General features: G+C 40.6%; 1 pseudogene; it reads left to right on the top strand.

The window, feature by feature from the left end:
- Positions 1-8,939: 8,939 nt before the first annotated feature.
- On the top strand, positions 8,940-22,223 carry LOC123848916 (NADH dehydrogenase [ubiquinone] flavoprotein 2, mitochondrial-like; annotated as a pseudogene).
- The last annotated feature ends 1,180 nt before the right edge of the window (positions 22,224-23,403 follow it).

Raw genomic sequence — 23,403 nt, 5'->3', positions numbered from 1 at the left:
TTCTCTCTTTTTTTTTGCCCCTGCTTCCAACTCAGGAGCAACTAAGAAAAGCCAATATGTTCCCCAAACCAGTCACATAAGATACCTGCTCTCTAGTTAGCCTCTCTCCAGTTTCCCCAAATGGACGCCTTCCAAACATAGCATACTTGAAAAGCCATGCCTTTTTATTTGCACTATAAAATTTTCATATTCCCTTGCCTGTCTTTAAGTCTTTCCAAAACACAAGTGATGACTCCTTTGCTATATAGGAAACTTTGAATAAATAGCCTATGTTTGCTCCCATTGGGTGGACTTTGTTTATTTTTGGTTTCTTTGAGTTTCCATCAAGATACAGTGTACATTGCTCAGTGCTGTGCATCCCTGTCTTCCACCTGGCGCAGTATCCGCAGAGTCCCCTTATGCCTTGCTGCTCGTGGCTTGTCAAGTCAATGACAGCATATTAAGTTGGTACCAGGTCTGAAACTGCTTTCTTTGCCTTGGTTATTTATTTACAGTTTGGTATATGGGTTTTGTTATTGGTTTCCATTTGTTTGGCATCCTTGGTAGAATCAAGGCATTTCTTTTCATTCTTTTTTTCCTCCCTCTGTGCTTCTGTTTTGTGTTGTGCTATCTAGTAGTGTTATTTGTCACAAGAAGGAGGATAAAAGGGTGAACAAAGGCACAGGCCCACAAACCTATAGTTCCAGCTAGCCTCATGGCTAGGTGAAATTTGAAGTTCTCACTGGTCTCGCATCCATTTGGACAGATTTTGGTGTTGGTCACCAATGAAACTTGATAAGTTTCTCCTTTAGTCTTGACTTTTGTCCAGAAAACTTGTGTTCGCTTCGGCAGCACATATACTAAAATTGTCCAGAAAACTTGGTTTTGATTCAGAGGGAGCATTCTCTCTAGTTTTCCATCTGCTTGTAGCAGGTGGGGGAAACACAGATTTTGGGGTCTGTATTCAAAGGTAGACAGTCACAGTAGGTTAAAGACCCAAGACACAAAGAACGGAAGCGTTGTTTTTGTTCTACTCTTGCCAGCTATGATTGGATCCTCTAAGTCTAAATCCTCTGCTCTTCCAAGGAAAAGTGCTGTTTCTTATATGCACTCTCCTTATTTTCCTTATTCAGGCCACTATATCTCTAAATGGCATTACTTCACCAAGGATGATTTGAGCCTTCATTGACCCCTCTGGGGAGCATTTGACTTAGACAAAATTGTTCATTGAGAGGCACCTCATAAAATAATGGAAATAAGATTTCTCAGGGCTGATGGACAGTATTTTTTTTTTTTTTTTACTTTTGTGCAGAAGCTTCCAAATCAAATTATCTCTAAACAAAATAAAATATTTAATAAATTGTTCCAGAGGTAAATCATGGAATTATAACCTTAAAATCCACAAATTAGACAGAGCATTGGGTCCTCTGAGGATTCCCTTTACGTTCTCTCTCACATGTTCACTTACAAGTCAAAAGACAACCTTTAAAATCCTTGCTGAAGACTGATAAAGGAGCCACATACTTCATTCTCACTGTGAATATTCTTCCTTTGCCTGAACACAAACTTTAGAGCAAAAAACTAGATTCTGATGTTGTAGAAAAAAATACTGTAGTGATGTAGAGCAACATTATTAATTAAAACATTTGAGAAGAAAAGGCAAGTTATAGGAATTCATATTTAAACAAAATACATTACATTTACTACCAAAAGTTTGACTCTGAATATTTCTTGAATAAATTCCAAACTCCATTATCAGAAATGGTAATTGTTCTGACAGTATATTTAAATTTAATTATAATTTTATTTTATTCTATTGTAGTAAGAAAACGTAACTTGAGATCTACCCTCTTAAGTTTTTTTAAAAAAGATTTATTTATTTGAGAGAGAAAGCACGCCTGCTCTTAATCCATAATGGCATTCCTAACTACAGACAGTCCTTTTGTGTATTTGTGCAGGGACAACATGGACAAGCCCATGTAGGTTTTAACTCAGCATCCTGGGAACCATCAAAATCATTACTTGTTATAGCCTCAATATTGGCCTGGTTGCAAGGGCCCTTTTGTCTTAAGGTAATAGCTGCTACTGCAAAATTTGTTGATACTTCTGCTGAACTAGTCCTAGGATCCCTGCTTGGCTCCTCACACAGTATAGACATTACTACTGACTGAAAATACACAATACTTTTTTAGCCAGCCAATTAACCTCTTATGAGATTTCATTACGTTCACCCCCTCACATTACTAATCACTGCTGCAACATCCTGAATCCTGACTCGACCAGAAGAAGGGGAATCTCGCCATTGCTTGACCCCCTTTCTCTATCTCATTCAGTTTTATTAGAGACTCCCACTGAAAATCCTAACCTAATCTTTTATATCGATGGATCCTACCTTAAAACTGAAACTGGAGGGGCGCCTGGGTGGCTCAGTCGTTAAGTGTCTGACTTTGGCTCAGGTCATTATCCCAGGGTCCTGGGATCGAGCCCTGCATGGGGCTCCCTGCTCAGTGGAGAGCCGGCTTCTCCCTCTCCCACTCCCCCTGCTTGTGTTCCCTCTCTCGCTGTGTCTCTCTCTGTCAAATAAATAAAATCTTAAAAAAAACCCCTGAAATTGGAGGTCCTCAGGCAAGATATGCTATTATTAATTTAAACTCTCCTTCAGAATATAGTCCTCTATATGAGGTAAAATTAGATCAGATGACAGAACTTACTGTAATTCTCGGAGCTTGTCAACTATCCAAAGATTAGAGAGTAAACATGTATACAAATGACAGATAACTTTGGAACAATACATGCCTTTGGGATTTTTTGGAAAAAAAGGGAATTTCTCACTTCTGCTGGAACCATAATAAAAAATGAATAGCAATTAAGGAACTTTGCACCCCTACCTCCTGGGGAGGAGGCTATTATGAAGGTTGAAGCCCATGTAAAAAGAGATAATAAAAGCAGAAGGAAATGCTTTTACAGATTATTATGCCTTACTAGCAGTCTTAACCAAGGTTATGATCTAACTAAACCCCCTAAGGATGAATATTTGGAGGAATTAAAAAAGACCATTATAAAATACCAATATTGAACTCCTGATTTGCGAAAGAAAGAATAAAAAATATATGGTTGCACCCTTGACTCAGATCACCTCTGGCATCTCAAGTTAGCTACTTCGTAACATCAGATAATTTCAAATGGATACTAGTTACATTTCTTCCTGAAACTCCTTACCATGATACAGCACATTGGCCATGTGTTACCAATTAATAACAAAATCTTGGGAAAACTGTAAAAATGGGACATGGCCAGGAATTAAGACTTAAGGACATCCTTTGAACACCTTCAGATGGATTTTAGCCAGCTTCCTTTCTCTTTAGGATTTGAATATGTTATAGTTTTTATATATTTATTTTCAGGATGGATTGAAGCATTTCCTTGCCAAAAAGTTATAGCCCTTATAGTTGCTAAAAAGCTGCTGGATTTTGTGTTTTTAACCGGGTGTATACCAACTTTTATATCAAGTGACCAATATATACACTTCATGGGAATTATTATAAAATAACTCCGTAAGGCATTACCTCTTACTCAGAAACTACAGTGCCTTTACCACCACAATCTTCTGGAAATGTTGAAAGAACCAGTGTCATTTGCAAATTAAAAATAACAAAGCTTTCAGAAATCCTTGAACTCTCATGGCCAACAGTACTCCCAACAGCCCTTATGGCCATAAGGTGCACTCGCTTGGGGACACATTGGTAATCCTTCTATGAATTGGTAACTGGAAGGCCCACACATTTAGGAATTTCACCTCTGATACTAGACTTCATCCTGTGGTAAACACACATGGCAAAATATTACAAGGGACTCAAATACTATACTCAGTCCCATCACCAACAGGTTAAGGCTACCTTCCTACAGTTTCTTCCCAAGAGGGAAAAGCCCCTTCATGAATTTCAACCAGAATTTGTCTATTGGAAGAGACATCAGAGAAAAACTGCTCTTGAACCTCATTAGATGGAACCTTATCAGGTATTATTAACAACAGATGTAACTGTGAAATAGAAGCCAGTCAATCCTTGGGTCCCACATTTCACAACTAAAGAAGCAATCGGTTGATGGTGGAAAAAAAAAAAAAGAAAAGAAGCAGTCTGAATTCCACATAATTAAAAGGCTACTCCAATAAGAAACCTCAATCTGAGGATTTTCAGAGATCCTCTAGAAACAGCTGATCTTCAGAAGTAGACCACTGACCCAAGACCTTTGGAATAAGCTGAGGAGCTCAGATAGTTGATAGATTCACCTAAGTTGTCAGAATGGAATATGAAGGTGACTTAACTAATGCCATTATTAGATTATCTCAAAAGGTAGTCACTGCTTCCCATCTTATTGACTGCTGGACATTCCATCTATCACTCTATCCCCATAACTACTGGTAAATTCCAGTTTCATCAAATGGGATCATAGGGAATTATAACCAATGACATTTCCACTTGCACCTTAAGCATGGGCAAATGACCTTCAACAACTTTACCTGTGACCTTGCTATGTCCCTCTCTTCTAGAAAAAAAAATTATTGCAATCTACTGATAAAAACCAAGGTTATGCTAAATTTGAACTCAACAACATTCATATGGTGGTGTACCAAATACTTGCCATCATAAGAGACTAACTGAGATCCAAATATGTAACACAACTAATGTAAGACCTTGGTTCTGACCTTCTGTCATGAACCATTCCTTCTCCCCCCCCTCCCCCCCCAGCTCTCTATGTGCCACTACTGGATACTACTTCCTTTGTGTCCAAGATTCCTGGTCCAGTTTGCCTCAGCTAACATCTCATACACTTTAGGACTAGTGCTCTGAGACTTGTCTGTACATAGAGACCCTAATTCTATAAATCATCAAGGCTGGAAATTCTGATTCATATACAAGCTTCAAAACAATGCCACCCTTAATTATTCAGGTATTCTACTGGGGGGAATTACTGACTCATAGTTTATGCAAACAATCAAATCAGTGTTCCCATCTGTGGGAATCATAAAAATGGAGAAGACTGTGAGAAACTTATCATTAACTTTGGCAGAAGTTATTAATGATACCATCTCTGCTTTAGATGGAATACAGATCAGTCTTAACTCATTGGCACAAGTACTGATGGGTAACAATATTGCTTTAGATTTCTTGAGGGCATCATGGTGGCATCTGTGCCATTGCTAATTCTTGCTCTACTTGTATCAATGATTGGACATGGCAGAATAGGTTATATACATAATGGAAAAGCCACTTGTCTCTCTAAGGTTGGTCCTCATGGTCTGTGAAATTTGTTCTTGGCCTGAGTTGGACAACTGGAATTCCTGTTCCCATGCCTTTTGTAGAAACTATTAATTGTTCTTGTTCTTGTCACAATGGTCATTATGGTGCTCCATTGCATCCTGCCCAGAATAGCCAATCTCTCATCAGATGATTGCCCTGATGACATAACAAAAGATCAAGAAAATCTTGCTATACTGTTGCATATGAAGGTGACTTAACAGTCCGTGAGCAATGAAGATTTGACCTCTAACCTGCCATGAATTGGTTAACCTCTCACAGGTAAGATACCAACCAAAAAGGGAGAAGAGAAACTGAATGTACAGACAGTGGCCAGACCATACCATATATGACAATAGAACTCTGGCCCACAATCTGCAGCTAACTGCCTAGGAAGCCAAACCACAACTTCTTTAACAACTGTTTTGGGAAGTCAGCTTACAACTGCTCCAATGGGCAGGGCATTCTTAATGGCTGCTTACTTCTTTATTTTTTGCTTCTGCTTCCAAACTCAGGACCAATCAGAGACAGCCAAATATGCTCCCCTCCAAAATTGCGTTTGATGCCCAGCTTTTAGTTTCCCCTCTCTAGTTTCCCAATGCCAACAACCTCCAATCAGATCATTCCTGAAGCCTTCCCTTGTGTTTTTTACTATCAAGCTTATTCATTCCCTGTTCACCTTTGAGTTTCCGCTAAATGCATGTGATAGCTGACTACCATAACACTGTAAACTCTGGATAAATAGACTCGTTTGTTCTGATCTCAGCAGCCTTCACTTATTTTTACAGTTTTCAGTCAATGGCAGCTTTGTTTTAGGATATTTATATGACAGTGGGCATAAAGGTAGTAAGATTATAAAGTCAGTCTCAGGCGTGCAAGGCAACTGTGAGGATAAGAGGGAAGGTTCTTTTGTTAAAAATGAAGGAAAAGTGGTTTCTGAAAAATTGCCTAGAAATCTTCTGGAAAATATGAAGGGGAAGAAAATAAGTGATTTGTTTGGCTTTGTAAAATGACTTGATGGGCTGGATGGAGTCCTTATTTCTTACAATAAGAAAAGTAAGGGAAAAAATGTTCAGTGCTTTGTATTTGAGAGCAATCTCTTTACCCAGGTTTTAAAAGCACTTTGCAAAAATCATCTAGTGCTAAGTATTATAAATCCTTTTTTCAAAAATGAGAAGTGCAAGCACTGTTGATTTTTCCAGGAGAGTAGAATAAAGATTTTGTACTTTTTAATTAAATATTCTAATAATTATTCCAGTAACATATTACTCCATAAACTAGTCTGTATGGCAGGCTCTTATATATTATGTATGCTGTGTAAACTCCTAACAATTAAAAAAAATAAACAGTTTTTTACTTTTAAATTTAGTCTGTTTCTCCATACTACATTCAGCTAGCTGGCACTGAAATTACATATTTAAATAGAGTGATTTCATGGCTTGAAGTAATCCTCACACTTCACATCTACTCTGTCGACAGCACTTTCTATCATCTTAAATTTGCTCTCCTTGCCTTGATTCTATAAATAAAGAAAAAGAACACACTGCTTTAATCTCCATTTTCCTGCTTTAGTCTGGAAGAGTGCTCTAATATTATAAATGTGGCCTATAAATCTAAGTCTTTGAAGCAAGGTCTATTGCTTTCAATTCCATCAGAATGGTATGGGAAAAATGATTTAGGCATATAAAATGCAAGTTTCTATCTATTATTTTTAAATCACAATTTACTACTAATACAGTGATTCTTGATTTTCTAGAGGGCCTCCAGTGTTATCTGAAAATTTCCAAAAGGTTAATGTTAAAAACAACAGCAAGTATACAACAGGGGTGGTTTCTTTTAGCAGGGAGATGGGTATTGAAATGAAATACCAACAAGGCTTTGTAATTCCAGTGGGGTTGCCAGAGAATCTTCTGAATCTTGAAAGTGATCTTCCTCTGCAGTTTTGGTTTCCTCACTGCCAGTGTTAGAATAGGAGACTGGGCTTTGGACACTACTACTGATTTGCTGAACATTACACACCAGTTCAACTTGATTTTTTTTTTTCTTTTTGCCTCTGGTTTCCTGTTTGTTGTATGTGTTGCTGCTATCTGCCTTACAGAGATGATGTCAGAATTAATTACCTAAGTAACACTGCACTGTCGAGGCTAAGCCTGTCAACTTGGTCATTATTTCTTTCCTATAATCTCTGCATTGTCCTATATTCTTTAGTAAGGATTTCATTTCCCTTTGCGCTTTAACCTCTCTCAGCAATTGCAGTGCTACCTTCCCAGTTTTGTTGGTCATACTTGTCTTTTTTTTTATTCATACTTTTCAAAAGTAGAACATGACATGTAGATATATGAGTCCCTTTTCTATTATAGGGCTTTGAACATGAAATGTAAGACATGATCTCCTGCTCTTTGAGAATTTCTCACAACAGCAAGAAACTATCTAATCTTCTAGCCCTAATAAAATAGAACTGTTTTTTATCCATGTATTTTTTATCTATTTATTTAACAAATACTTACTGACCACTTACTATATGTCATACATATGTCAGCGTATGCTATATGGTAAGTGGGATGTATATATAGTCATGCATATATCTGAGATGGCAGCTGGGATCCCCTACCCTTAGATATTTAAGGAAAGTCATCCAAATACTTATTGCACATCACAGGAGAAACACATCACCCTTGGCAAGATTTCATTGTTGTTTTAGATTCCATGGGCTTACATTCTCATGGTCTTTTCACTCCAATTTCCTGATAACTTCAATGACTTAATATTCCTTGCACCTCACCTTCCATGGCTGTTCTGTTTTCTATGCCCTGAACAGATTCAGATGTGGAGTTCAGCACCCTTTCCGTGATTTCTTGCAAAACATAGGCATTCATGCATTAGTGTACTCTATTAAAGATTTGGGGTCATATAGTGACAAGGAACCACATAGAAAGTAATTAAATGTGAATGTTACCCTACTCTTTTTTTAGACTCTCTTAGGCCAACTTCATTACTGACAGCTGACCGATTTCACTCCACTGGCCCTTGTGTGTGTTGGTCCTTTGCTCTCTCAATAGTCTCCTTGCATTTCCCCCATTGATCTCCTTCCAATCCCCCCAACTCCTGCCCATTTTACATAGAAAGTGATTTTATTCTCTCTTAGTTTCACTGGACCATTCCAAATCATACTCTAGAGGTCACAGCCACAGTGGACTGTGAATCTCTTTTGTTAAAAAGAAGACTCTATAGAGAAATTTTGCCAGTCCCTCAGGGACAGAAGTGTCTGCAATCAGTTTTTTGTTTTTTTATTATGTTATGTTGATCACCATACATTACATCATTAGTTTTTGATGCAGTATTCCATGATTCATTGCTTGCATATAACACCCCGTGCTCCATGCAGAACGTGCCCTCTTTAATATCCATCACCAGGCTAACCCATCCTCCCACCCCCTTCCTTCTAGAACCCTCAGTTTGTTTTTCAGAGTCCATTGTCTCTCATGGTTCGTCTCCCCCTCCAATTTCCCCCCCTTCATTCTTCCCCTCCTGCTATCTTCTTTTTTTTTTAACATATAATGTATTATTTGTTTCAGAGTTGGTTTTAGTTTTAAAAAGCAACGTAGTTTTCAGTTCCCTTGTACATGTGAACAATATGCTTACTGTATTGTGATGGGATTCGCTATGGAGGTCTGGACAGAGTGCGGTGAGATTTTTCAGGGGAGATACCTGGGACAGGCAGAACAGCTTCACAGAGATGAGATTTGAACTAGTTTTAAAGCCCAAGAATGAATTTACCAATCAGAAAATTGGTGAAAAGGAAAAGAGAATCATTTATCCTAGGTTACTCTATAAATATTGGTATAATTAGGGGAACCTATTACCCGTAATTAGTAGCAGTGTTAGAAATCCTTTTTTCACCCCTCATATTTCTTTCTTTCTTTTTTTTTAAAAGATTTATTTATTTATTTGAGAAAGAGTGCACAAGCAGGGAGAGGGGGAATAGGAGAGGGAGAAAGAGAGAATTTCAAGCCGACTCCGTGCAGTGCAGAGCCTGATGCAGGGCTTGATCTCAGGACCCTGAGATCATGACCTGAACCAAAACCGAGAGTTGGCCTCTTAACCAACTGAGCCACCCAGGCACTCCCACCCCTCATGTTTAAAAATATGCTGTTATCCTTTCTTAACTCACCCTGCTATCATGGGACATTTTCAAATTCTTACTCTCATTGACTCTAATATTTGTTACTTCAACCTCTGCTCTTTTCCTTCTACCAGACTTTGGACTCTTTCCAGTCTTGACCTACCTTCCTACTCAATGCTCTGCTATTTCAGCTGTGTTCTCTCTAACAGGTTTACATTACACAACTTGTCAGTTCTTAATTCTGAGTAATCGCACACTTTTCCTTTTACTCCTGCTCCTTTTTTGCTATCTCCCAAGAAGATGATAAAATGAGAACTGAAACCAAAACAATTTCCTGTTCCTATGCTAAACAATAACTGGGTGTACTTTCCTGTCCTTATGGTTAATGATTGAGAACAAGCACAGAATATCTAATAGCTCCTTGTTCCAGGAAATACTTGCTCCTGAGAAATAAGACTGACAGGTTGACCATAAAAATTTGCTTCAAGGCCCTTGCCTCACTGGGTACATCATTCCCAATCTATTATGTCATAATTCTGTATAATCCCAACCTGACTAAAAATCACCCAGCCAGGTTCTAAATCCTATCAATATCCTCCCCTGACTTCCCTCTGCCAACATGCTGCTAAGATTCTATCAAGGTGCTCTTCTCTCTTCCTGAAGTGTAAAAAACTTAGCTCTCTCTTTTTTTTAAGGCTTTATTTATTTATTTGATAGAAAGAGAGAGAGAGCATGAGCAGGGCGAGGGGCAGAGGGAGAAGCAGGCTTCCCGCTGAGCGGGGAGCTGGATGCGGGACTGGATCCAGGACCCTGGGATCATGACCTGAGCCGAAGGCAGACGCTTAACGACTGAGCCACCCAGGCGCCCCATAAACTTAGCTCTCTTAATAAAGACATTTTCCTGGTGGCTTGTAGGGGAGTCAACAGAAATTAGTCCCATTTGATGTGTTAGAGCTTGAAGCTATGATTTCAGCTGCATCTTCTCCACTGTCCAACAATACTTTCATTCGTCTACGATTCTTTTTTAAGCTTCCCCCCACCAAGAGCAGTCCTCCGTCCCTCAATCTTAGCAGGTGACCTAATTCCATCTTCTCTGTCCCTATGAAGATAGGAAGTGAACTCTGAGAACAGTCAGTGTGGTCTTCTTAGAACTCCCTTCACCGTTGGTTTCCATGGCTCTTGTGGGCTTTACCTCACTCCTACTCATCTTTTGCCATTCACCCTGAAACAAAAGTGCCTCACAAAGTTATTCTTTTTATCCTTTCTTTGAGACCAATTTCATTCAGTTTCATAGCTTCAACAATGATCTCTATGCAGATAGTTTTACTAATCTGCTTTTCTAGCTCTGACCTCTTATGTGCACTTCAGACATAAAACTGTGACAAGAATGAACCTCCGTTTCAACACAACTCACAATCCTTCCCTCTCCTACCTCTGCTATTTCTCCTGTATTTCCCATCTCAGTTAATGACCATCCCAATGACCATTCTCTGACAAGGAAAACAAACCAATAAAAAAATAAAGGACTTTCTAGTTGTGGCAAGATTTTTGGTTAAGTGGAGCTCAATTTATTTTTCCTGGCAAACATAAAATGAAGTCGCAGATTTTCTTGCTCTACCATTCAAGTGTGCAAAGAAGATAGAGTTTCCTTATTTTCTATTTTGGATCAGAAGGAATGAGAGCTAACACTTAGATGGATGTGCCTAAACCTTATCAGGAGCCTTAAAAGCTGATGTGCTCCTGTTCACAAAATCACAGATGTCTGCCGATCTTCCTACACAGTCCCTTCCTCAGTCTCCTCCCGGATGAGGTACAGAAAAAGAGCCACACTGGATTAATATCATGATAACCGCAGCCAGGAAGACCGACTGCCTTGTCTCCCGTTGGAAGGATTAAAAGGAGTTAGTCTTACATGGCTTATCAACCTTCTACTACACATGGCCATTTTGGCGGATGGATAAATTTGACGTGGAGGGAAGCCACATTAGAAAGCTCCTGTGATTGGTTTCTTGGGTGAGGGGTTGGCGGTGGGGAAGAGCCATCCTTCATTCAACAATGTCTTTGAGGCTTTATGGTGCCTCTGGGCTACTGAGGTTCATCTCAGTCCCCTCTATTACATGAGATGCTAAGACCTAGTGTGCTGGCTTAGACCATTTCTGTATCTCTTTAAGGACTCTGTGCTAACGTTTTTATTCTGCTCTGTTGGCATCATGTTACTGTTACCACAGGGCCACGCTAGAGTTTGGTCTTCTCCAGAATTTCCAATAGAACAGGGTACAGAATCCGTTAGCCCTCACATTTCTTATTAAATTATATACTCCAACTACCTGGTTTTCTGCCTGAGGTGTTCTAGGACCACTACAAAGCACAAGAGGCTGACTCCCACTTCCATTCTGTGCATTGGTCTTACATACCCCTGGACTGGAGCCCCAGTCTTTGGGTTTTCTCGTACTTCCCTTACATCCCTGTGCCTATTTCTATTCATTTTCACAGTGGAATATTGCTATTCCCACCCTTCCCCAAAGATATGATGATAGAATGGTTACTAGAAAACATGCTCTACTGGGGAAACAAAATCCACACCAGTTTACAACAGAGTACTAATCCTGCTGCCACAGAAGTTATTGATATTATTAAAGATAAGAGACTCTTAATCTCAGGAAACAAACTGAGGGTTGCTGGAGTGGTGGGGGGGGTGGGAGGGATGGGGTGGCTGAGTGATGGACATGGGGGAGGGTATGTGCTATGGTGAGTGCTGTGAATTGTGTAAGACTGTTGAATCACAGATCTGTACCTCTGAAACAAATAATACATTATATGTTAAAAAAAAAAGAAGAAGAAGATAGTAGGAAGGGAAAAATGAAGGGGGGAAATCGGAGGGGGAGATGAACCATGAGAGACTGTGGACTCTGAGAAAAAACTGAGGGTTTTAGAGGGGAGGGTGTGGGGGATGGGTTAGCCCAGTGATGGGTATTAAGGAGGGCACGTACTGCATGGGGCACTGGGTGTTATAAGCAAACAATGAATCATGGAACACTACATCAAAAACTAATGAGGTAATGTATGGTGATTAATGTAATAAAATAAAATTTAAAAATTTAAAAAAAGAAGTTATTGATATTATTAAAGAAAAAAATTCAATGACACTTGCTAAAGATGGTAAGGTGGACTTTATTCAGGACCATTGCAATAGGTGTAGAGACCACTGTAATGGATTTTTACAGTGGAAGAGAGAGATCATGCTAAACCTGACCACAGCAGGGGCCAGTGAGAATTGATAGCCAAGGAGCAGCGTGGTGGGGGTCAGTTCATGCAAAATCACTAAGTGGAAACATCAAGGGCAAAAGAGGATTTCTGGTAAACAGACAGGGTGGGACTCTTGCTAAACGCAGGCCAGGGGGGATCAGACATCACCTGAGGATGTTGGAGGATGAGGAACCTGATGAGATATCCAGGGTGGAGAGTTCTGGTAGAATGGAATTAGCAGGGTTCTTGCTGAAACTGGTTTTACAAGGAAGTGTACCTATGGGCTTAGGAAGATCCTAGAGCCTGATTAAAGTTTAATCAGGCTGGGAACCTTTGTCAATATATAGAGGTTTTCTGGGCAGGGGATTGGCAAGTTTGCAAAAGGAGACCAGGGGTATTGTGGCAGAAAAAGGACTAAGACCGAATCCTTTCAGCCCGAATTCTAAGTTACAGATATTTGTAAGGGTAGAAGGGAGGTTTCTGACCAAGACTTAATGGCAGAGGAGAGCAGTCCAGTCAGAGGTGGGCAGATGGAAAGAAAGAAGCTGTTCTTTGCCAGTGGATGTGACTGAAGAAAAATGTGGTCTGGGACTGAGAGGCAATAGACACTGGACATGTCCTGGCCCAGGCTTCCTGGGACAAGCAGGTGCTCAGGGAAGTGATGATGCCGGGGAGTCTGGGGACCATTTTCTTATGGTAGGAGAAAGGATGACACCATCTTCCCTCATACCTGGAAGTTTCCCTGTGGCCTGGGTCAGTGTCTGTGGCCGTGCCTGAGACAAGGAGGCACAAGATTTCTTGACTGCCTGACTACCAGCTTGAAACTGGCTCTCTAGTTTGGAGGCTCAGTAGTTCATTCCCAAATAACTGTGTCTTGGAGATGTTTGTGACATTTTCCAACTTTAAGGGGACATTTCTGACTTTTGGTTATAGTAGCAACCTGGGAGTAAGCAGGATTGGTCCCTTGGACCTCTACTGGCCTCTTTCTCTTGGTTTTCAGAGAACCAACTGCACAACTTTGACCTATAGCTCGTCAGTTTCTCACAGACTCACCATCCAGGAGGGAAGAGAAAGAGAGTTCTCAGCCTGAGGGTGGGGACAGACTGTAGGTAAGAGGAGATAAAACAGCTTGCTTTGCTATCACTGTTTACCTCACCCAGAAAGAGTTTCCTCAGGAGTCTAAATAGCTGTGAAATAAAATCTAATCATTTGATGTTTTCAACATCTGATAAAACTGATTGGTTCTGTTCTGTTCAGGTAGCTTTCTGGCCATCTGTCACTGTCACTCCCTTCTCTGGCATGAAAACTTCTCTAGAGCCCAGGCAGTCTCTGCTCTCCTGTCCTGCCCTGTTCCCTGAGCCTGGAGACACCAGGCGGTGGCTGACATTTGGGTTCTCTGAAGGTGATGCTGCCAAAATCAAGATGGAGCCTAGGGAAGTGCTAGGCTTTCTAGCCCTTTCTGTTGGACAGCTTGGCTGATCACAACCTTGTCACCTCTTCTGATGATGGGTACCTGATAGTACAGTTCTTGGGATTTCAGAAATGTGGTATTGCCCAAATAGAAGTTGAAAGGCCACTGCTCCTTAATTCAGGCTGTCAGATTTCATTATAAAATATGATCTATGCAGTTTCTGATGTGGTGGTGGGAAAGGAGTGCTAACGGGCAGCAGTGTTTTTGCTGTATTACCATATTTCTCTCATTCTAAAGCTCACCATCAACCTAACAACATATTTTTAAATTAAAAAAAGGTTTTACTTCATGTAATAATCAAGGCAATGTAAAGACTTCATAGGTTCATAAAGGTTATGTTAACCAAGCAGGACTCATGGAATGTCATGAGAAAACAGCCTAATTTACCTTCTGTGCAAATCTTTCAAGTCTGCTTCGAAGTTTTTTTTATAGCTCTTTCCCATCCACTGAAATGAAACTTAAACCAAGGCCCATGAATTTTCTGGTTACTCTTTTGTCCCAAAATACAGTCTCAGTTCAAGTTTAATATGTCCAGACCAAGCGAAGAACTATAGAATTACTATGATTTCGGGGCACCTGGGTGGCTCAGTCGTTAGGCGTCTGCCTTCGGCTCAGGTCATGATCCCAGGGTCCTGGGATCGAATCCTGCGTCGGGCTCCCTGCTCGGCGGGAAGCCTGCTTCTCCCTCTCCCACTCCCCCTGCTTGTGTTCCTGCTCTTGCTATCTCTCTCTCTGTCAAATATATAAAATCTTAAAAAAAAAAATTACTATGATTTCTTGCCTGAAGTCCCTTTGGCAAAAGGGAGGGCAACTGTTTCATTTAATTGCTATGACTCCTTCCTTTACCACCTAGGGACCTAGTGAGACCCTTCTAGATTCTTTCTGCTGAGATGCCCTTGGACCTTTGTATGGTCTTCTTAGACAAGATCTAAGAAAACTTCTAAGAAACCAGCTTTCTTGTGCATGATCCACATCTAATCTACAGGAAATATTCATGCCTTTTTCACCCCAACAAACTCTGGGAACACCTGCCAAACCCAATGCAGCCACTATACTTTTACTTCTCTATCACAGCAGTAACTAGCTGCAGTCTCAAGCTCCTTACATTCTCCGCTGTATTCAGATAGCTGCCCACACACCTCATTCTCTGAGTGGTTCCTCACTTGAGGTCTGGAGAAGGCAGATTTTCCGTATGCCCCATGAGATGGGAGCTCACAGCACAGTGACAATATCCCCCATAGTACAGTCTTCCAATACCCATACTTTTCTCAGCCTCTCCAACCTTTTTCTTCTTATAAGCTAATGCTAATGATCAGTTAAGGGTCACAAAACTGGTTTTCAGAATTGCCTTTGTAGCCTTAATGGTGGCACACTGTGGAGGTAGCAGAAAGTAGTTACTATTTTGGGGACCTCAGCTAAAATTAAGACTACAAATTTCTCTTTTAACATGTAATCTTATATTTCTCAGATCTCACCAGGCTGTATATTCAAATGGGTATCAAACTACATTTTTTTTCTGGCTGTAGAGCTCACCAGTATTTATCACCACTGTTATGGCTACTATGATATTGTGGTTTATTACAAGAAATATATATTTGGTCTTCATCCTCATTCCTAAGTGATGACAGCCATCAAGGTATCTTTGTTATGTTAGTGAGTTGATTTTTGGGAAGGACTTGAGGATGGGGGCTGGTTGTCAGGAGAACCAACCCAGAGATTAGACATTTGGAACTTTCAGCACCCCCCCCCCACCTCCAGGGAGGGGAGAGGGGCAACAGGTTGAAACAATCACCAGTGGGCAGTGAGTTATGTCAATTATACGTCTGTAATGAAGCTTCCATAAACGCCAAAAGAACAGAGTTCAGACAGCAAAGAGATTTGAAGAGGGTGTCTCACTTGGAGAGGGCATGGGAGCCCTGCACCCCCTTCCCTACACCTTGCCCTGTGCATCTCTTCCATCTGACTGTTCCTGAGTTATATCCTTTTATAATAAACCAGGGATCTAGTAAAAATAAAATGTTTCCTGGGTTCTGTGAGCCGATCTTACAAATTAATCAAACGCTAGGAGGGGGACATTGGAACCTATAGGGGTGCATCAGAGGCCCAGGTAAACAACCTAGGCTTGTGATTAGCCTCCGGGGGGGTGGGGGGCAGTCTTGTGGGACTGAATCCTTCAACTGTAGCGTCTGATGCTATCTCCGGGTAGATAGTGTCAGAATTGAGTTGAATTCCTAGACATGCAGCTGGTGGGAGAATTGCTTGGTGGTGTGGGGAAAAACTTTGGAACTGAGGTCAGAATCTTGGATAAGAAGATAAAAACCCAGCTCATGTTGGCTTGCAGAATATAGACTATATCAACTCAAAGGATGGTGTAGTCCACAAGTAGGAGTAGCAGGATCTGGGTATTGAAATAAAGTAGACAGGACTTGTTCTCTATTTCTTTTTTTTTCTTCATCTCTTGTGTTGAAGTATAATTTTTAAAAAAGTACTCTTTAAAAATGACTCTTAGGTGAATATAAAATAAACCATGTGTCAAAGACTTTATTTAACTCGTTAATTAGTGAGAGAACAATAACAATATTAAAACTGGTCCAACCATCATTTGAGAAGCTAGGCATTTATAGGCAACTCAGTAGAGGCATGCTAAAATAAGATTGCTGGAGGGACACATAAACTGGTTAATATCCAACAAGGCAATAAACTGAAATGTTTAGGATGATCTGTTCCACTGGACAGACATCATTTGCATCTCTACCAGACAAATATCTGCAGGTTAACATGGGACTCACTACTTCTGGATCTTTAATCAATTAAAAAGAGTGAGTCAAACTAAATTCAGTTCCCTAGATCGTCTTTGGGAGGCCTTCATCCCTGAAAGGACGTATTACCTAACATTTTGCCTTATCTCCAAGTTTTGCATTATTCTTCACAACCCTTGCCTTTTGTTTCTTTCTCAGGCAGGCTTTTTGCCATGTATCAGTCTCTGGAAGTTCTAGGCTTCCGTTTTCCTGCCATTTGCAATCCCAGAATGTCTCTTTTCCAAAAATTCTGTAAAAGTCCTATACTTTCATTTGATGGCCTGACTTTGGTTATGTGCCAGTCCATAATATAATCACCACAGCCAAAAGGATGGAATCTATCAATTAGCCTTTTCTGGGACTCAAGTTCACCCCCTGGAGCAGGGAAATGGATCAATTGTATTCAAACTACTAAGACTGAGAGGGAGGGAGGGGTGGTTTCCTGAAGAAAAATTTGATTCTGTTACTGGAAGAAGGGCACATGCACGTTGTGCAGTCGAAAGCAGTATTTGTGTGCTAGGTTTGTGCTCAGTCAGGCCCTCTGGCCTCTGAAAAGTCTATCAGAGGTTAATGGCAATCCTCTGGAACTACTGTGCTCCTGCCAGGAACCACCAAGTGCTGGGGACCAATTCCTGGGCATTGCCAGGGTGTCCCGCGTGATGCACCTGTTTTTCTGTGGGCATCCTGCCCTCTCTGCGTGCAGCTGTGCTTCCTCCAAGCCCAGTGCAACAACACTGGAGGCTCTTAGGGGCCAGGATTCTGCTTTGGCTCTGGCATGTTGCAAATGCCCACTTTCTTTTGGTGACAGTTCGTTAGAAGGTCACTAAACACTATGTTTTGACTCCATATTTTTTAGAGTTTTTTTTAAGCGAACCCCGTCTTTCAGTTTTTCTTAATTTGTTATTAATTAATGAGTTAGTTCTTCATTGAACTTAGACATGGACAAGAATGATAAATACTATCACACATTCAAAATAACCACTTTTCTGTCAACCGAGACTTTGCTGTCAGTCAGGCTTCTGGAGCCTCGCTTCGTCTTCCTTCGCAATGAGTTCTTCCAAGAAGCATCTGGGTCTTCCTGCGATGGCCAGTGGGCTGGCTGCCACAATAGTCTGCTGAACATGCACAGACGTGTCCTATGTTCTTGGCCTCCAGCTGGGAGCCCAGCTTCCAGTAACAGAGTCATCAAATATCACAACAAAAAAGAAGCTTACATATTCAGATCTCTATCATTTGGCAGATGTAGTAACAAAGGTTGAGAGGGGCACAATAATTTACCCAAGATCACCCAGCTTGTTAGTGACAGAACTGAGACAGATCCCAGACCTCCTGACATCTTGACAAGTACTCTTTCTACTTCAGATTTCTGCCTGTTCTTACAGACAGTGATATACTGAAATTATACAGACAGAATGTGGGGCGGAGAAAATTATTTCCTGGTTTAGAATCAAGTAACATTATACTCCATACATGTAAAAAAAAAAAAATGTTAGCAGAATTTAATTCAGAACTACCCTTTATATGTGGGATGTCTGTTAATCCTAGATGGTAATTTGCCAATTGAAAAACATTCCATAAAGGAAGAAATATTTGCTCTTATTTTCTCATTTTTTTTTTGTCTCTCAATTCCAATTATATTGTGGGCTTTTCCAGTTCTTCTCTTCAAATCTGAGGTAAAGTTTGGCAGGTTTAGAACAGTTCCTTCCTTCCTTATTAGTCCACACTAGTGGAAACCCTTGGTAAATGATGGGGGTTTTTGAATGAAAGGGACAACTCCTGGCTTTTCAAAAAGCAGCCAAAGAGAATGGGAATCTTGATGAGAAGTCCCCAAACTTTTCCAGGTTAGAGTAACAGCAGCTTATGGGGGATGTCTATGTGGATGACACCAAAAGCATCCCCAGAGTTCTGAGCACCCCAGTATCATGTAGGAATGCAGATTAGTTTCTGAGTCCCTGGGAGCATGCAGAAAGACTTCAGCAGTGGGCTTAGAAAGAATGAATAGACTGAGAAGCAGAGGGTGCCGTGGGTTGAGGGCCTCAGCAGCAGATGCTAGGAGGGAAGTGACTGAGGCGCAAGACCAGCAGGATGAGCTGTGCCTCAGTGGAGGCTGGCAAGGACTGGCAGAGGCTCTTGATGACCCAACTTTGGTCAGGCTCCTCTGAACCCTCTTTCCAACCTCACTTCCACCATGGTCCTGCCCAGTTCAGTGTTCACAAAGAATCCTGCTGAGTCAGCCCCCACCCATGACATCTGATCAAGCTCCTGATTCCCGCACTTTGATTTATGCATCGTTGGCCTCCTTTTAGCAAGAATCCTGTTGGGTCAGTTTAGTAAGTATCCCCCATCCATGATGTGTCCTCTTGGTGATTTTTCCCCTTACTCTGCTCCTTGGCTATAAATTCCCACTTGTCCTTCTGTATTTGGACTTGAGCCCTATCTCTCTTCCCTACAATAGGCCAATAAAATCTCCCTTAACATTTTAAAAAGTGTCAGAATAAGTTTTTCTTTAATGTTAGACGAGAGCACACAGACTCAAGGCACCCCACCTACCCACCAACTTGTTCTGGGATGCAACACAAGCTTCACCCAAATCCAGATGCCACTTAGGAGTAAGAGAGGGAGTAATCCCTGAGCTGAAGAGAAATGAGCCAAAAGAACCTGAGGAGTAAACCACAAGAATCAGGTTTTCTTGAAATGATACCATTAAGTATTTCTGTTTGCAATGAAAATTGGGGCTGGTAAGCCACGTTCAGGTATAGAAAAGTAAAGAAAATTGTATGATTTTGTATATCGCAGCTACTTTACTTCATTTGAGAACCATATATTTCTGAAAAATATCACTTCTGGGATACTTTTTTTTGATCCCAGAAACATAAAATGTACCTTTTGCAGAGACTGAATACTATCTATGAACAGAGCTATTTGTCTTATCACATTAACCCTCAATACTTCAAGAAGAGTCAAGGAGGGCGGCTCAAACTTACATATTTCTGGGAGTCCTTCCTGGTGTCCAGGTCTTGTTCAATCAAGAGTAAGGCGTTTGCACCCCTGGGTGTGCTTCCTCAGCACATCATTTAGATGCACTTAATCAGTACCTTATCTTTCATTCTTCAAAAAACCAAATCCAAATGAATACCTATGCTAATGAGCTCTCCAACTAATATCTAGAGAGGTCTGTCACACTTAGCCTAGCTCTGCAAAATCTAGCAAGCTAGTGTTCATCAGGCAGTAAATGTCAGGATGACAAATTGCCAAATCCAGAGCGGCTTCTCCTCCCAGCAGTGAGCACTTTTCAGATCATTTTGCTTTTACATTTTTTTTTTTTGGTTGTTGTTGTAGTTTTTTTCTTTTTTTTTTAAGATTTTATTTATTTATTTATTTATAAATAAATAAATATTATATAGCGGGGAGGGGGAGAAAGAGAGAGAGAGCGCGTGTGAGTGAGCGAGCCGGGGGAGGAGTAGTGGGGAAGGACGAGAGACAAGCAGACTCTGGGCTGAGCCAGAGCCTAAGAAGGGCTCAATCTCACCACCCTGAGATCACGACCTGAGCCTAAACCAAGAGTCGGAAGCTTAACTGATTGAGCCACCCAAGCACCCCTGTTTTTTTTTTTCCTTGTTTCTAACAGAAGAGGGAGAAGGGAAAAACAGTAATGTACTTTGTTTGGTCAGATTTAGTTGTAAGTCAATAGTTGTCCCCAGTGCAAAGAGAATATTCATCCTGTTGTAGCTCAGGTCTGGTAGATTTCTGAAAGACCAGGGAGCAGAATATATATTCACTTTGGAAGTCTAACTTTTTTCATCCTTTTCCTTCTGAAGGACTATGGTAGTATATCAAGAAATTAAGGAGTAAAATGATGTATAATAAACATATATTTATTACTATCCTTTGCAGATTGTGGAATGCTAGCAAATTGTGATATTCTACCTTATTTTCTGAGACATTCGGTATGCAGTTTGTCAGTGTATATTTATAGTCACAAGAGCTTTTTCTTTGGAGAGGACCCTTTGTTCTGGAATCTGAAGGAAAAAAAATGAGAGTTTAAATTGGGTGTGTTTAAAAATAATCTGCTGAGTCAGCACATTCAGAACAGTGCGTCATTAACCATTCTTTTCCTCACTCCATTCTCTCACATACAGTCACATAACCAAGGGAAACTCTAAGGCTGGGGTTATGCCTTCCACTTGAGATGAAAACTCAAGGACAAGCACCCTTACTCTGGTGTGAGATTGAACTAAATACCTATAAAATCCCTCCCAAATCTGAGACTCACTCAGATAATTTAGGCTCCTAAATTTTATTGGGCATTAATTATTTGAATAATCCATGTGATAACCAACATTTTAAGGTGTATGTATCATCCATCACTCCAGTTCAAAGTCACTGTTTCACTTGTAGCTTTCTTGAGCTGAACGAACTTGATTTCTCATCCTTCATCTACCATGAAGCTTGGAGGTGGTGTTGGAATTCTATCAATTATCAGACTATCATTATCCTTCTAGACCATTATGTTTCATCCTTCAAGCAAAATCCTTCCCTTTCTGGAATTTCCTACACTCAGATTTTATCACCTTCTTTGGTGTCATTCAAGTCTGCTCCCTCCTGGTTTTTCTTTGTGGCCTCAGTCTTTCCATGTTATCTCCCAGATCCTCATCATGGGTTACCTAAGGATCCATTTGATTTCACACCAGAAATAGCTTAGAGGATAGAAGCAGTTGTAAAAAACAAACAAACAAACAAACAAAAAACCAAAGCAAACAAACAAACAAAAAACCCAAACTATCCAGATGGGCACAAAATAGCAGCTGTGCTTCTATTTAGCCCAAAGACAGAATGGATGGCTACCTATCTTGGCCATGAACAAGGATGAAGTTCTACAGTATCTCTGGTGGGAGTATATGAAGTGGCAACTTTTTATACAATGTATAATGGAAAGCCAGTTGGAAAGTATCAAATTCAGTTCTCCTACTATACTTTGCATGCTTCAAAGCTCTGATACCATCCATACAGGAGACCATTCTGAGAAAGCTTAGAAAAAAGGTTGGGGGTATTATACCTGACAAACTTTTCACTCTTACAGAGGTAAAATATTTAGGGGTCTGGGTAAGTGTACCCATGGCTCAAAGAAATAGCAACTACCATGGAGATCTGACACCTCAGAGTACTGAAGAAATTGTTGAGCTCAAGGCTGGCAGAATTCCAAAACTGGAGCCAAGGAGTAGATGCTTCTCTTTGAGCCAGCTGGGGGTTCTACCTATTTGACCAAACTACCCAAAGGACCTGGCTTTGGTGTGTAAGCAGGTCTTTAATTCATATTCAACTGCAATTATGTCGCTGGAGAAATAAAATACGAATCTCCTATTTAAAAAAGGAGGTCTTTGGCATCTTTGAAATTCATGACCCAACTCTCTTATCCCAGTTGTTACCCCCCCCCCCAAATGACTTAATTTTCTTCCCTTTCTGGATCTCTTAGCTAAGATTGCATTCCACTATAAGAAATAGAAAATTCAACTGGTGGTTTAGTTTAAATAAACAGGTACTTATTTTTTCTCATGTAACAATAAGTTTAGAGGTACAGGGATTTTAGATACTTTATATTGATTTTCTAGGGCTGCCATAATAAAGTACCACAAACTGAGTGTCTTAAAAGAAATGTATTGTCTCACATTTCTGGAGGCTAGGAGTCCAAGATCAAGGTGTCAGTGGGGTTGGTTCCTTCTGAGGTTAGTGAGGAAAAATCTGCTCCATGTCTCTCCTCTAGCTCCCGGTAGGTAGCCCTGACTTTGTCTCCAAATCTGTCCCCCCGTGACTTCCACTCATCAATGCTGGCTCTGTGAATATGAGCCATGGGATAAACTGCATGGCCTTTCTTATAGGACAATCGTTCAGTATTTGAAAAGAACTATCACATTGTTACCCACGTTTTCTCTTCAGGGAAACTTTCATTCCTTGCAGAAAGGAAAAGGTTTTGGGACTCTGTGATTCTCTTCCCTCTCCCATAGATGGAGTCCAGTTTGTCATCTCTGCTCTGAGCAAAACCCTCCACAGGTGTTCTGGTTAGTGAGGTGGAAGTTTCCTTTAACAGGACACTCACTGCCTTTCTGTGAATGTCGGCTAAGAGAAGGTCCATCTACCTCTTTTGCCAGATGCCATTGCCCAGTTGGTCATCTAAAATACTCAGGCTTAACACGTCCCAGTTTGTGCAATTTAATTAGTTGAATATAGATTCAGGACTTTCCTTTACCCCTGTTATTTAACACCTCTTTTTGCTTGTATGAAGCGTTGATTACTCAACAGATGTCACTATCCTTATCCTCACATCTTTAATGTTTTTGTGAGAAAAGCACCAGTATCAGTAATAAATCCCTTTAATTTCCTTAGCATATTTTAGATTAAAGCCTCATGTAGTTTTTCATAATGTGGGCACTGGCTGGGGCACCTGTGGGTTTTTTCCCCCTTTCATGTATCTTTTGCTCAGGTAGCCGCACC

The sequence above is a fragment of the Mirounga angustirostris genome, unplaced genomic scaffold, assembly GCF_029215605.1.
Source record: "Mirounga angustirostris isolate CCGP_5_RB_7025 unplaced genomic scaffold, mMirAng1.0.hap1 SCAF_2, whole genome shotgun sequence".
NCBI classification, from domain to species: domain Eukaryota; kingdom Metazoa; phylum Chordata; class Mammalia; order Carnivora; family Phocidae; genus Mirounga; species Mirounga angustirostris.
Note: the sequence above shows the minus strand (reverse complement) of the source record. Positions and strands in the feature narration are given on the sequence as shown.